The 12029-nt window shown below is 40.9% G+C and overlaps 1 long non-coding RNA gene across 1 annotated transcript; it reads left to right on the top strand.

The window, feature by feature from the left end:
* Positions 1 to 212: 212 nt before the first annotated feature.
* LOC119878366 lies at positions 213 to 4014 on the top strand. Its single transcript, XR_005386814.1, has 2 exons — positions 213 to 1395; positions 3812 to 4014. It is a non-coding gene; the product is annotated as an uncharacterized LOC119878366 (long non-coding RNA).
* The last annotated feature ends 8015 nt before the right edge of the window (positions 4015 to 12029 follow it).

Raw genomic sequence — 12029 nt, 5'->3', positions numbered from 1 at the left:
TGAAATCTGAATGTGGCCCCCACACACAGGGGGCTTGGAGATCCCAGAGAAAGCAACAGAGGATTCCAGATTGGCAGGTGGCTGTTTTAATAAACAAGGGAATATGAGGCTTATCCTAAGTGGCCCCAAGACAAGGAGATTCTCACACCCACCCACGCACTGGGACTTAACAGTTTAGGGGTTCCTGGGTGGCTGAGTCCGTGAAGCATTAGACTCCTGATTTCACGTCAGGTCATGATCTCAGGGTTGTGAGATCGAGCCCCACATCAGGCTCTGTGCATATTTAAAAAAAGTTTATACAGAGGACTTAACTTGGTTTAGTTATTTGCTCTCAACAACATCTTAATTGTCTCAAGAACACCTCACTCTCATCAGACTGCATCCCCAAAAGGGCTGCCGGCATGAGAATAGTAGTTTGCAGGCACATTTCAAGGACAGGGGAGGGTTTAAGGAGCTTCTTCTCAAGATCTTTGACCTAACATCTGCAAAGATCCTTTCTTCCAAATAAGGTGACAGACGTGTCCTGTTTCCAGAAATATGACGTGGGCATACCTTCAGGGGGAACACCATTTGACACTCCACAGAAACTACACATTATTATTACATAAAAACTGTGCTCCTGTCTCGGGTAAGAGAAATATTGGCCCCTGAAAGATGCCCACATTGTAACCCTTGGAACATATCATATTGCCATGCAAACAGGCTTCTGCAGAAGTGATTCAGTTAAGGATTCTGAGATGGGAAGATTGTCCCGGATTTTCCAGGAAACCCAATATGATCAGAAGAACCAGTGTAAGAGGGAAGCAGGAAGGTCAGAGTGAAGGAGGATGTGGCTACACGGCTGAGGACAGGGGGGCAGGTGCACACACCAAGGACGGAGGGCAGCCTCCGGAACCAGGAAAAGGCAAGGGACAGAATCTTCCCTACAGCATCCGGATAAAACACAGTCCTTGATTTTAACCTTACAAAACCATTTCAGACTTTTTCTTCTAGACATGCAACTAATACATCTGTATTGTTTTATACCACTAAGTTCCAGGTAATTTGTTACAGAGCATTGGAAATGACACAGGATGCAATGTCTTTCACGGCATATTAACAGTTGTGTGTTTAAGGACAGTCTGACTACCATGGTTTTAATTCACTGCTAGGGCTGCCTGATTTGAGAAAAGGGAAGTCAATTCTATTCTATTTCTACTCAAGGAATTATTTTATGTTAGTTGGGATGTTAACAGAATGTTAACCTGATGTTAACAAAATCAAGAATTTGAATTCTGTTTTGTTTTGTTTTTCCTTAGCTTCGAGATAAGACCTGCCATTGACCCTACAAGAGGATTCCTAACAGATGTTTTACGGGGTCACTCTCAGGAGTCCATGCTCTCTCAATATAGCCAGGTTTAAAATTCTTATCCCTGTTTAAAACTGTGAGATAAGTAGTTACACTTACCCAAAAATCATCCAAATCGTTAGATAGCTAAATTTAAAAACAATCTATTATCTACTTCAAAATAAGATCTATTAACATAAAAAAAGTCAAGACCCCAGGGCATGCTACCTTTGTATACCTGGTCTTATAGCTTTGATGGCTTGTAGACTTTGGATTTAAATTTCCCTAAAGCAAGAAACCAAGATATTTGGTGGAGAGAAGAGGTGGCAAGAAGTGTAGATATTAATGACCTGGTCTCTCAATTTAATTTTTGTTTGCTGTTATTTTTCTATTCCTATGTTATTTGAAAAGCATGAAAGTTAAATCCGAGTCGATATTCATTTTATAGCTTTTTTACATACATGCCACGTTAAAATTTTGTTTTATGTCTCACAAACTTTAATTTCCATTTTAAAGTTAAAAATCGGTCTCGAAGGTTATCAAAGTATTCAAAAATTATATTTACTGTTATTAGAACATTTCATGTTGTTGCATATATTCTTTTAGCTGTTTGATATCATCCACTTGGCCTCATTATAATAAATGAGAGAAGATAGCTATGGAGCAAGTCTACCTTGTAACTTGGATGATTTCCCCACTTCATTTAATTGACTTTTCCCTACTGCTTTGCTCAGCATCATTTAATACCTTATGCCTAATTCTATTTAGAGTTTACAAATCCATAAAGTGAAAGATTGACTCCAACACTGTTACGACTTTCTAGTTGTGAACAGAACATAAGGTAATATTTTAATAGGCACTTGTTGCCTCAAATATACTTCTATAAATGTATAATGTTTAATTCTTAGGTACTGATTTTAATTTTTCTCAATATCATATAATGAAGCCTAGAGGAAAAGTGCAAAGGCCGTCAAGTCTATCACTTAATCTGCAAGAGCTAACAATACATACATTGAAACTATCTTGTTTCAAGACTTAATACCCATTAATATTTCAAAAGGTACTACAGATTTAGAAATTTTTAAAATTTGAAAATGTCCGATTTCTAAATTTGGTACACACTGAAGGAAAAAAAATTCATCCCTGTTCTTGCCATTTTTTTTTCATAGAATGTGCACAGATCAAAAAGAATAGGTTGGGATTTTCCCTCAGTGGAAGGCAATAATTTTCAACCAGTTTCAATCATGAGAAGTTGTAATCTTCATCATCTTTCAGGAGCTTCACTGGAGAGAGGGTCATTTGTCTTAGCCACTTAATGTTTACCAAGATACTATGTGAGTCATGTCATTGAAAACTGACCAGAAATTCACAGCAATTCAAAAGCCAGGCACACAGGCAATATTTCACAACTTTTTCTCCAACCTAGGCACGTCAAAGTATTTGTTTTCCTATATAAAATGTGTGCATGCATGCGTGTGAAATTAAGTCAGGCTGTTTTAATCCACCAGAGACTCCAACGACAATTTAATGGTATTCTGATGAATAAATACTTGCCAAGGGAATGACTATATGAAAAGAAAATCATTTTCCAGTGTGCAAAACGCTGGTCTAGTTGTCATCCCACTTCCGAATTTATCTATCAATAAGCAAAAAAGAGCAACCATATTTTTTCAATGTCCTATCAGAATAAGTAATTTTTAAATGTGAATTTTTAAAAATTCTCCTGAAGCAACAAACAATATGGATCAAACAGACTTTGTGACCCTCCAGCTACTGTCCAATATTTTTCCCTGTAAATCACTGGTTCTCAAAATGTGGACCACAAAACTAACAGCACCAGCATCAGGTGGAATATTGTTAGATGAGCAAATCTTTTTTTTTTTAGACTTTTTATAGGCAGAGAGAGAGAGGGAGAGAGTCAGAGACACAGTCAGAGGGATAAGCATGCTCCATCGCCGGGAGCCTGACCCGGACTCGATCCCAGGACTCCAGGATGGCGCCCTGGGCCAAAGGCAGGTGCCAAACCGCTGAGCCACCCAGGGAATCCCTAGAAGAGCAAATCTTAAACACACTCCAGGGAGTTCAGAAACTGAGGTAGTAGGGCCCAGGAATTTTCAAGGCCCCCATGAGATTGTCATGCAAACTGAAGTTTCAGAACCCTTGTTCTACGACCAACTCTGACTAGAAGTGTGCGTGCATGTACTCTAACATTCAGATTCGCAACCTTGCAAACAGTGCACACGTCATTTGCGGTATGGGTCCCAACTACCATTTAATAATGGAAAATACCACTGTAAAGTCAGCAGTGTAGAAATTTCAAGTAAACAAAGAATTATGCAATTGTGGAATTCATGTATCGATGGGCCGACCACGTCTTCATGTTCGGCAGAACCGGGCTGGCAAGCTGTCACGGAGGGAGCATCCATCAACTCCGTGTGTTCATAGAAGTAAACATTTTTCCTAAGACTTATTTTTTTGATGTAGAGAGAGAGCGAGCATGAGCAGGAGGGCCAGAGGGAGAGCGAGAGAGAATTTCAAGCACACCCCTACCTGAACATGAAGTGACGGGGGCGGATCTCAGGACCATGAGATCACTACCTGAGCCAAGACCAAGAGCTGGATGCTGAACTGGCTACACCACCCAGGCGCCCCAAAATTAAACACTTTAAACAATAGTAAATTGTCAACAGAGTACAAATCATGTTATATATTGTTTTCCACATTTAACGGTAAATCTGCATTTAAAAATTAGAAGTATTCCATTATGTTGTATCACAGGCCTCAAAACTTTTCTGAGGTACCTATATTTGGGGACACTTATATGAATGCAATGAGCAATAGTAATTCATTTTATACCTAACTAATTTAGAGGTAGCAATTTTTAAATATTCTCTCCTTATTCTACAGTCACATTTCCATGTGAGTAGGTGTTGAGTGATGAAAATATTCAACGGATTCAACTTTTATAGATTGTTTTTACTCTTTTGCTAATTTTTGGGAACAAAAGCATAAAACTTTACTACTTTCCTGATGTTATCCAGTGCTATATTTGCCAAAATATCAGTAAAAGCTGCACATGAATTTTAGATAATATCGATTAAACTTTGTTATTCTATAACACTTGCACATTGGAAAGTTCAGTTAGACAACAATGCCAAGGGATCCCTGGGTGGCGCAGCGGTTTAGCGCCTGCCTTTGGCCCAGGGCGCGATCCTGGAGACCCGGGATCGAATCCCACGTCGGGCTCCCGGTGCATGGAGCCTGCTTCTCCCTCTGCCTATGTCTCTGCCTCTCTCTCTCTCTCTCTCTCTCTCTCTCTCTCTCTGTGGGACTATCATAAAAAAAGACAACAATGCCAATAAAAGGAAATTTTAATATATTAAACTTAGGAAGTGTAGATTTTATAAGTTCTCTATTATAAGTTTTATATTTCTAAATATAAATTTTGTAGTTATACTCTTTTTAAGAATATATGCATATATGGGCCTTGGCATCACAACTCGCTCATCCATAAAGTTAACATTTTTGATTATATAACAATCCAGCATTATTATTCTGGACTCACATGCCAAAAACTTAATATAAGTTATTTTTATGTATAATGCAGAACTGTCCATAAATGAGTCCCTCATCCTCCTTCCTTTTTGTTAGGTGTGTGCTTCTCTGACAGGAAAGGGAGGAAACCTGCACTCCCTCTAAAACATCTTGAAACAGACACATACATACATATGTATATATATATATATGCATGCATAAATAAGCTTGGTTAAATATAGAAATTATGAATACTTAGAGTGATATTTTTTCTGAGTGTTTCCCATCCAATGCATCAAGTGAAGAAAAGGACATGAACTAATGGAATATGATATAGTAGATTTGATAATGTTACACTTAGCTTTATATATTTTAAAAATTTTAATATGGAGGATAAAATCTGTCTTAAAACGCATTATGTTCATTTAAAAAATGAAAATTAATATTACTTTTATTGATTCATTTTTTATTGAATTTGTTTTTTGTGTATATGCTACTTAAAATATGAAATGAAATTTTAATTTGGCTTAGTTATCAAATACTGTAGCCTGACCTCATTCTTAGCCATCAGCAACACTTTCAAAAAGGACTCAAATTTAAAAAAAAAAATTTATTATATAGGTAAGCCATGGCCATTGTAGTTAATATGTAAAATATAGAAATGGATAGGGATATTGTTTATATATATATATATAAATTTAATTGAATAAATTATAATTTATAATTAAATTAAATTAAATTTAATTTATTAATAATTATTAATTAATTTAATTTAATTATAATTAATATTATATATATATATTATATATATATAATTTAATATCTACTAAAATATTTTGATTTAAATATGTTCAATCTTTTACACCAGTGTATATTAAAATATGCATGTTTTGATACAAAAGGTTTAATACATATTTATGTATTCAAATCTGTCCATCTGTTCTGGTGTGAATCTTCTATTATATTTAAGCTAAGGTGATTCTTCATCATGAAATCCAAAATTCAAATATTCACTTTTGCTGTTTTTTCTCTAGCTCCTTTAGGTGTAAGGTTAGCTTTTTTACTTGAGTTCTTTCCAGTTTTTGAATGGATGCTTGTATTGCGATGTATTTCCCCCTTAGGACTGCTTTTGCTGCATCCCATCGATTTTGAATGGTTGTACCTTCATTCTCATTAGTTTCCATGAATCTTTTTAATTCTTCCTTCATTTCCTGGTTGACCCTTTCATCTTTTAGCAGGATGGTCCTTAACCTCCACGTGTTTGAGGTCCTTCCAAACTTCTTCTTGTGATTTAGTTCTAATTTCAAGGCATTATGGTCTGAGAATATGCAGGGGAAGATCCAAATCTTTTGGTATCGGTTCAGACCCGATTTGTGACCCAGTATGTGGTCTATTCTGGAGAAAGTTCCATGTGCACTTGAGAAGAATGTGTATTCAGTTGAGTTTGGATGTAAAGTTCTGTAGATACCTGAAGTCCATCTGGTCCAGTGTATCATTTAAAGCTCTTGTTTCTTTGCAGATGTTGTGCTTAGAAGACCTATCCAGTGCAGAAAGCCTTAAATCGAAGTCACCAAGTATAAGTGTATTATCATCTAAATATGTCTTAATTTTGGTTATTAATTCATTGATATATTTGTCATCTCCCACATTCAGGTCATATATATTGATAATTGTTAAGTCCTCTTCTTGGATAGATCGTTTAAGTATGATATAGTGTCCCTCTTCATCTCTCACTACAGTCTTTGGGGTAAAGTTCAGTTTATCTGATATAAGGACCGCTACCCCTGCTTTCTTTTGAGGACTTTTTTTTTTTTTTGAGGACCATTTGAATGGTAAATGGTTCTCCAACCTTTTTTTTTTTAAAGATTTTTTTAAATTTTTTTTATTTATGATAGTCACAGAGAGAGAGAGAGAGGCAGAGACACAGGCAGAGGGAGAAGCAGGCTCCATGCACCAGGAGCCTGACGTGGGATTCGATCCCGGGTCTCCAGGATCGCGCCCTGGGCCAAAGGCAGGCGCTAAACCACTGCGCCACCCAGGGATCCCGGTTCTCCAACCTTTTATTTTCAGGCTGTAGGTGTCCTTCTGTCTAAAATGAGTCTCTTGTGGACAGCAAATAGATGGGTCCTGCTTTTTTATCCAGTCTGAAACCCTGCGCCTTTTGATGGGGTCATTAAGCCCGTTCACATTCAGAGTTACTATTGACAGATGGAGTTTAGTGTCATCATGATATCCATTCAGTCCTTGTTTTGTGGATTGTTCCACTGAACTTCTTCTTAAAGGGTAATTTTAAGAGTTCCCCCTTAAAATTTCTTGCAGAGCTGTTTGGAGGTCACATATTCTTTCAGTTCCTGCCTGTCTTGGAAGCTCTTTATCTCTCCTTCCATTTTGAATGAGAGCCTTGCTGGATAAAGTATTCTTGGTTACATGGTCTTCTCATTTAGGACCCTGAATATATCCTGCCAGCCCTTTCTGGCCTGCCAGGTCTCTGTGGAGAGGTCTGCTGTTACCCTAATACTCCTCCCCATAAAAGTCAGGGATTTCTTGTCTCTTGCTGCTTTAAAGATCTTCCCTTTATCTTTGGAATTTGCAAGCTTAACTGTTAGACGTCAAGGTGTTGAAAGGTTTTTATTGATTTTAGGGGGGGATCTCTCTATTTCCTTCATCTGAATGCCTGTTTCCCTTCCCAGATTAGGAAAGTTTTCAGCTAGGATTTGTTCAAATACATATTCTGGCCCTCTGTCCTTTTCAGCGCCCTCGGGAACCCCAATTAAACGTAGGTTTTTCTTCCTCAGGCTGTCGTTTATTCCCTTAATCTTTCCTCATGGTCTTTTAATTGTTTGTCTCTTTTTTCCTCAGTTTCCCTCTTTGCCATCAACTTGTCTTCTATGTCACCCACTAGTTCTTCCACCTCGATAACCCTCGTCATGAGGACTTCTAGTTTGGATTGCATCTCATTCTATTGATTTTTAATTTCTGCCTGATTAGCTCTAAATTCTGCAGTCATGAAGTCTCTTGAGTCCTTTATGCTTTATTCTAGGGCCACCAGTAGCTGTGTAATAGTGCTTCTGAATTGGCTTTGTGGCATCGAATTGTAATCCAGATTTTGTAACTCTGTGGGAGAGAGGACTGTTTCTGATTCTTTCTTCTGAAGTGAGGTTTTCCTTCTAGTCATTTTGCTCAGTGCAGAGTGGCCAAAAACAAGTTGTATTGGGAAAAGGAGAAAAAGAGAGGAGAGAAAGAAGGAAAGAAAAGAGAAAAAGAAATAAGGAAGAAAAAAGAGAAGAAAAGAGAAAGAGAAAGAAAGGGAAAAAGGGTGGGGGAAGCAAACAGAAATCAAAAATCAAAAAAAAAAAAAACACGGGGGAGTATCTTCTGATTCTGTATACTTTAAGTCCCTTAAATTCCCCTGGAACTTGTCTGTCTAGCTGGTCTTCTGGGGGAGGGGCCTGTTGTGATTTTCAGGTGTTAGCACTTGGGGGAGCTGCCTCCTGCCTGGTGCAGGGCTCAGTGGGGGTTGTTTACCCCGTGAGACCCCAGGAGGAACAACCACAGTGGCAGGGCCAGGTCTGGAGCCCTGGATTCAGCTCCCGCAGTAAACTCCGGAGCTCTCTGTCTGCTGCAGGGGCCTGGATGCTCGGGGGTGGGTCTGCTGATCTGCTCAGCTCCAGGCAGGAGGGTCCTAGCTGTCCTGGGCCCTCCCGGCCTCTGCCTGTCCCGGGGGGAGGCCGGATCCTGGGCTGTGTCCCGGTCGCCTAGTGCTCCTGGGGCCTGTGCTGTTGGATGTTTCTAGCAGCAATGTCCACAACAGCCAAACTGTGGAAGGAGTCTTGGTGTCCATCGAAAGATGAATGGATAAAGAAGATGTGGTTTATGTATACAATCGAATATTACTCAGCCATAAGAAATGACAAATACCCACCATTTGCTTCGATGTGGATGGAACTGGAGGGTATTATGCTAAGTGAAATGAGTCAAGCGGAGAAGGACAAACATTTTCTCATTCATTTGGGGAATATAAATAATAGTGAAAGGGAATAGAAGGGAAGGGAGAAGAAATGGGTAGGAAATATCAGAAAGGGAGACAGAACATGAGAGACTCCTAACTCTGGGAAACGAACTAGGGGTGGTGGAAGGGGAGGAGGGCGGGGGGTGGGGGTGAATGGGTGACGGGCACTGAGGGGGGCACTTGACGGGATGAGCACTGGGTGTTATTCTATATGTTGGCAAATTGAACACCAATAAAAATAAATTTATTATTTAAAAAAAGTGCAAGTAAGTAGACAGCACAGAGAGACCTGCATTTCTGCCTCCTGGGCAGTGAATGCCAAGTGGATCTTTCCAGGTTGGAAGGAAAAAGAGAAGGAGCTTCATGTACTTGTGAAACAGGACATAAAGCCACCCCGACAAGGCTTTGACAAAAGTTACCAGTACATACAAGATGAGCGATTTGTCTATTTGAGACTTAACTAGGGTGGCACCTGGTGTTCAGAAGGGCTCAGTGATGGGGTTGTAACAAGGAGAATGCTGCAGAAGCAGGCACGATGGGGACTCGGTCACGGGGGACAGTCTCTGAAGGTTGAGCCACTCACACGAACACGTGCCCCGTACCGCAGCCTTTCAAAGGGAGTCGCACGGGATTTCTGGGTCTCCTTAGAATGAATTTACTTAAGAACAAACTTTCGTTATGGACATTCTCTGCAATCTGAGAGCGCAGCAACCAAAAGAAAAGCAAGGACATAATCCTGCTGCCTTTATAGGGGATTACGGAGATGCTCTGACTCGAGCCTTTAAAGCCACTCTGGACACACCTCCTGTCCTGCAGGCCTTAAGACCCCTTTGAGGATCCCTGGGTGGGGCAGCGGTTTGGCGCCTGCCTTTGGCCCAGGGCATGTGATTCTGGAGACCCAGGATCGAATCCCACATCGGGCTCCCGGTGCATGGAGCCTGCTTCTCCCTCTGCCTATGTCTCTGCCTCTCTCTCTCTCTCTGTGACTATCATAAATAAATAAAAATTAAAAAAAAAGACCCCTTTGAGCAGCTCCTTCCACCCATCGATGTGTCTGATGAACTGTGATCACATAGATGCAAAAAGGACACTTCACACCCAGATATGTCCCTGCTCAGCAGCGTCCAGAAAGTTGGGAGCCAGGCCGCTGCACCTCGGGGCCAGGTCCCCCTGTGGCCAGGCCGGTGGTGCAGCCAGGCCCAGCGCCCAGAGAGCACAGTGTGGGCAGCTCAGGGTGCAGGCGAGGGGGTGCTGTGATGTCCGGGGGTCGGGGGCTCCCACCTCCTCCTGGTCCCCCTGCTCTTCATGAAGGCTTCGGCTACTGGCTCCGGCCCAACAGTGCCTCGCCTAGGCCTGTGTCTCCCTTCCTGTGGGAAGCAGGACACAGCCAGGCTTCGGGGTGGCCCTGGACCCCTCACGCTCTGCGGGGGAGGGTCCCCGGGGGTCCATCAGCCTGGCGCCCCGGACTAGCCAGCCCGCCGCCTCCACACCAGGATGCTCCAGGGGCAGGACACAGCACAGGGCCCCGGGAGGGCCTGGAGGGTGGGAGGGTACTCATGTGACTGGCCCTCCTCTCCATCCCTGGGGGAGGGTGCTCCCGTGACCCAGTCCTCCTCTCCATCCCCAGGGGAGGGTGCTCCTGTGACCTGCCCTCCCTCCTCTGAATACTCCTGTGAACCTGCCCTCGTCTCCATCCCCAGAGGAGGGTGCTCACAGTGACCAGCCCTTCTCCCCAGTCCCAGCCCCTCTGCCCTGGGAAACGTCTGTCTTCATGTCAGTTGACACCTTGAGCCTTCCTGAGACCTTTGCCTCTAAAATGGGCTTAAAACACAAAGGCTTTTACAGTTTGACTCCTTCTCGCTCTTAAAGGGCAATGATGGTCTCTTGCTGTTCTGGACATCTTACCTGTAATTATTTTTTAAATTTTTATTTTTTTTATTTTTTTTATTTATTTATGATAGTCACAGAGAGAGAGAGAGGCAGAGACACAGGCAGAGGGAGAAGCAGGCTCCATGCACCGGGAGCCTGACGTGGGATTCGATCCCGGGTCTCCAGGATCGCGCCCTGGGCCAAAGGCAGGCGCTAAACCACTGCGCCACCCAGGGATCCCTCTTACCTGTAATTAGAAGCAGTTCTCTGAAGGTGCATTTACCTTGTTTTCAATTATTAGAAAAAATTATTATTTTAATAAACCTGATTATCCCTGTCTTTTTGGCTGTGTGTGTAAATGCCCTATGCACGGACCTTTAGGGATGGAGTTCTGGATCATAGGCTCTATGTAGTTCATGTATTTTAATTTTATGTGCATTTTATACTCCATGAGCTATTGTTTCTGCTTTTAGGGTCATAATTTACTTACATTTGCCCACACATTTTTTCTTTCCATTACTCTATACCTTAATGATTTTAGTGTTTCTCTCTGTTATTGTATTTTTGTCCTGGAAAAAAGTAATTTTAGTAATTCTTTCAAATGAGAGTGTGCTGCTGATGAATTCACTCCGTTTTATTTTGGTTCGAGATATTTATTTCTATTCTTCAGTCCAAAAGATACAGATATAGAGTTCTGTTTGGCAGTCATGTTCTTTCTGGAATTTAAAGCTTATTCCATTCTCTTCTGGCTTTCATCACTTAAGATGATAATAGTTAACTGTTGATTTTATTGTTACTCCATGAAGGCTAAACTTCTCTTAATGCTCCCACCCCTGGCTGCTTTTCAGTTTCTAATTTCTTTTTAACTTATATTTTAATATGCTCAGATTCAGATGTCTTATGTAGTTTGCTTGTTTGTGTTTAACTGCCTGGGATCTATCATTCTTGAATCTATAGATGATGCATTTTATCATTTTTAGAAAATCTCAGCCATTATTTCTTCAAGTATTATGTTAGCATCACCTTTTCTCTTCTGTGTTTCGTCGTTTGCAATCACATAAATTAGACTTTATTCCATATACACACATTTTATCTTTTTCTTCCTTCTCTTTGTTCACTTGTAAAAACTCTTCTGGTGCTCTAGTCTGGATATTTTCTCCTGAACTTTATTCCAATCCTCCATTCTTCTTTACCTAAAACATGGATGAGTGACTTTTTTTTTTTTTGTAAAAGACTAGATAGGAAATATCTTATGCTTTGTAGGACACACAGGTTAGAAAACTGGGCATC

Source organism: Canis lupus, unplaced genomic scaffold (genome assembly GCF_011100685.1).
Source record: "Canis lupus familiaris isolate Mischka breed German Shepherd unplaced genomic scaffold, alternate assembly UU_Cfam_GSD_1.0 chrUn_S1546H1734, whole genome shotgun sequence".
Taxonomy (NCBI): domain Eukaryota; kingdom Metazoa; phylum Chordata; class Mammalia; order Carnivora; family Canidae; genus Canis; species Canis lupus.
This window is presented reverse-complemented; position numbering and strand designations above follow the sequence as displayed.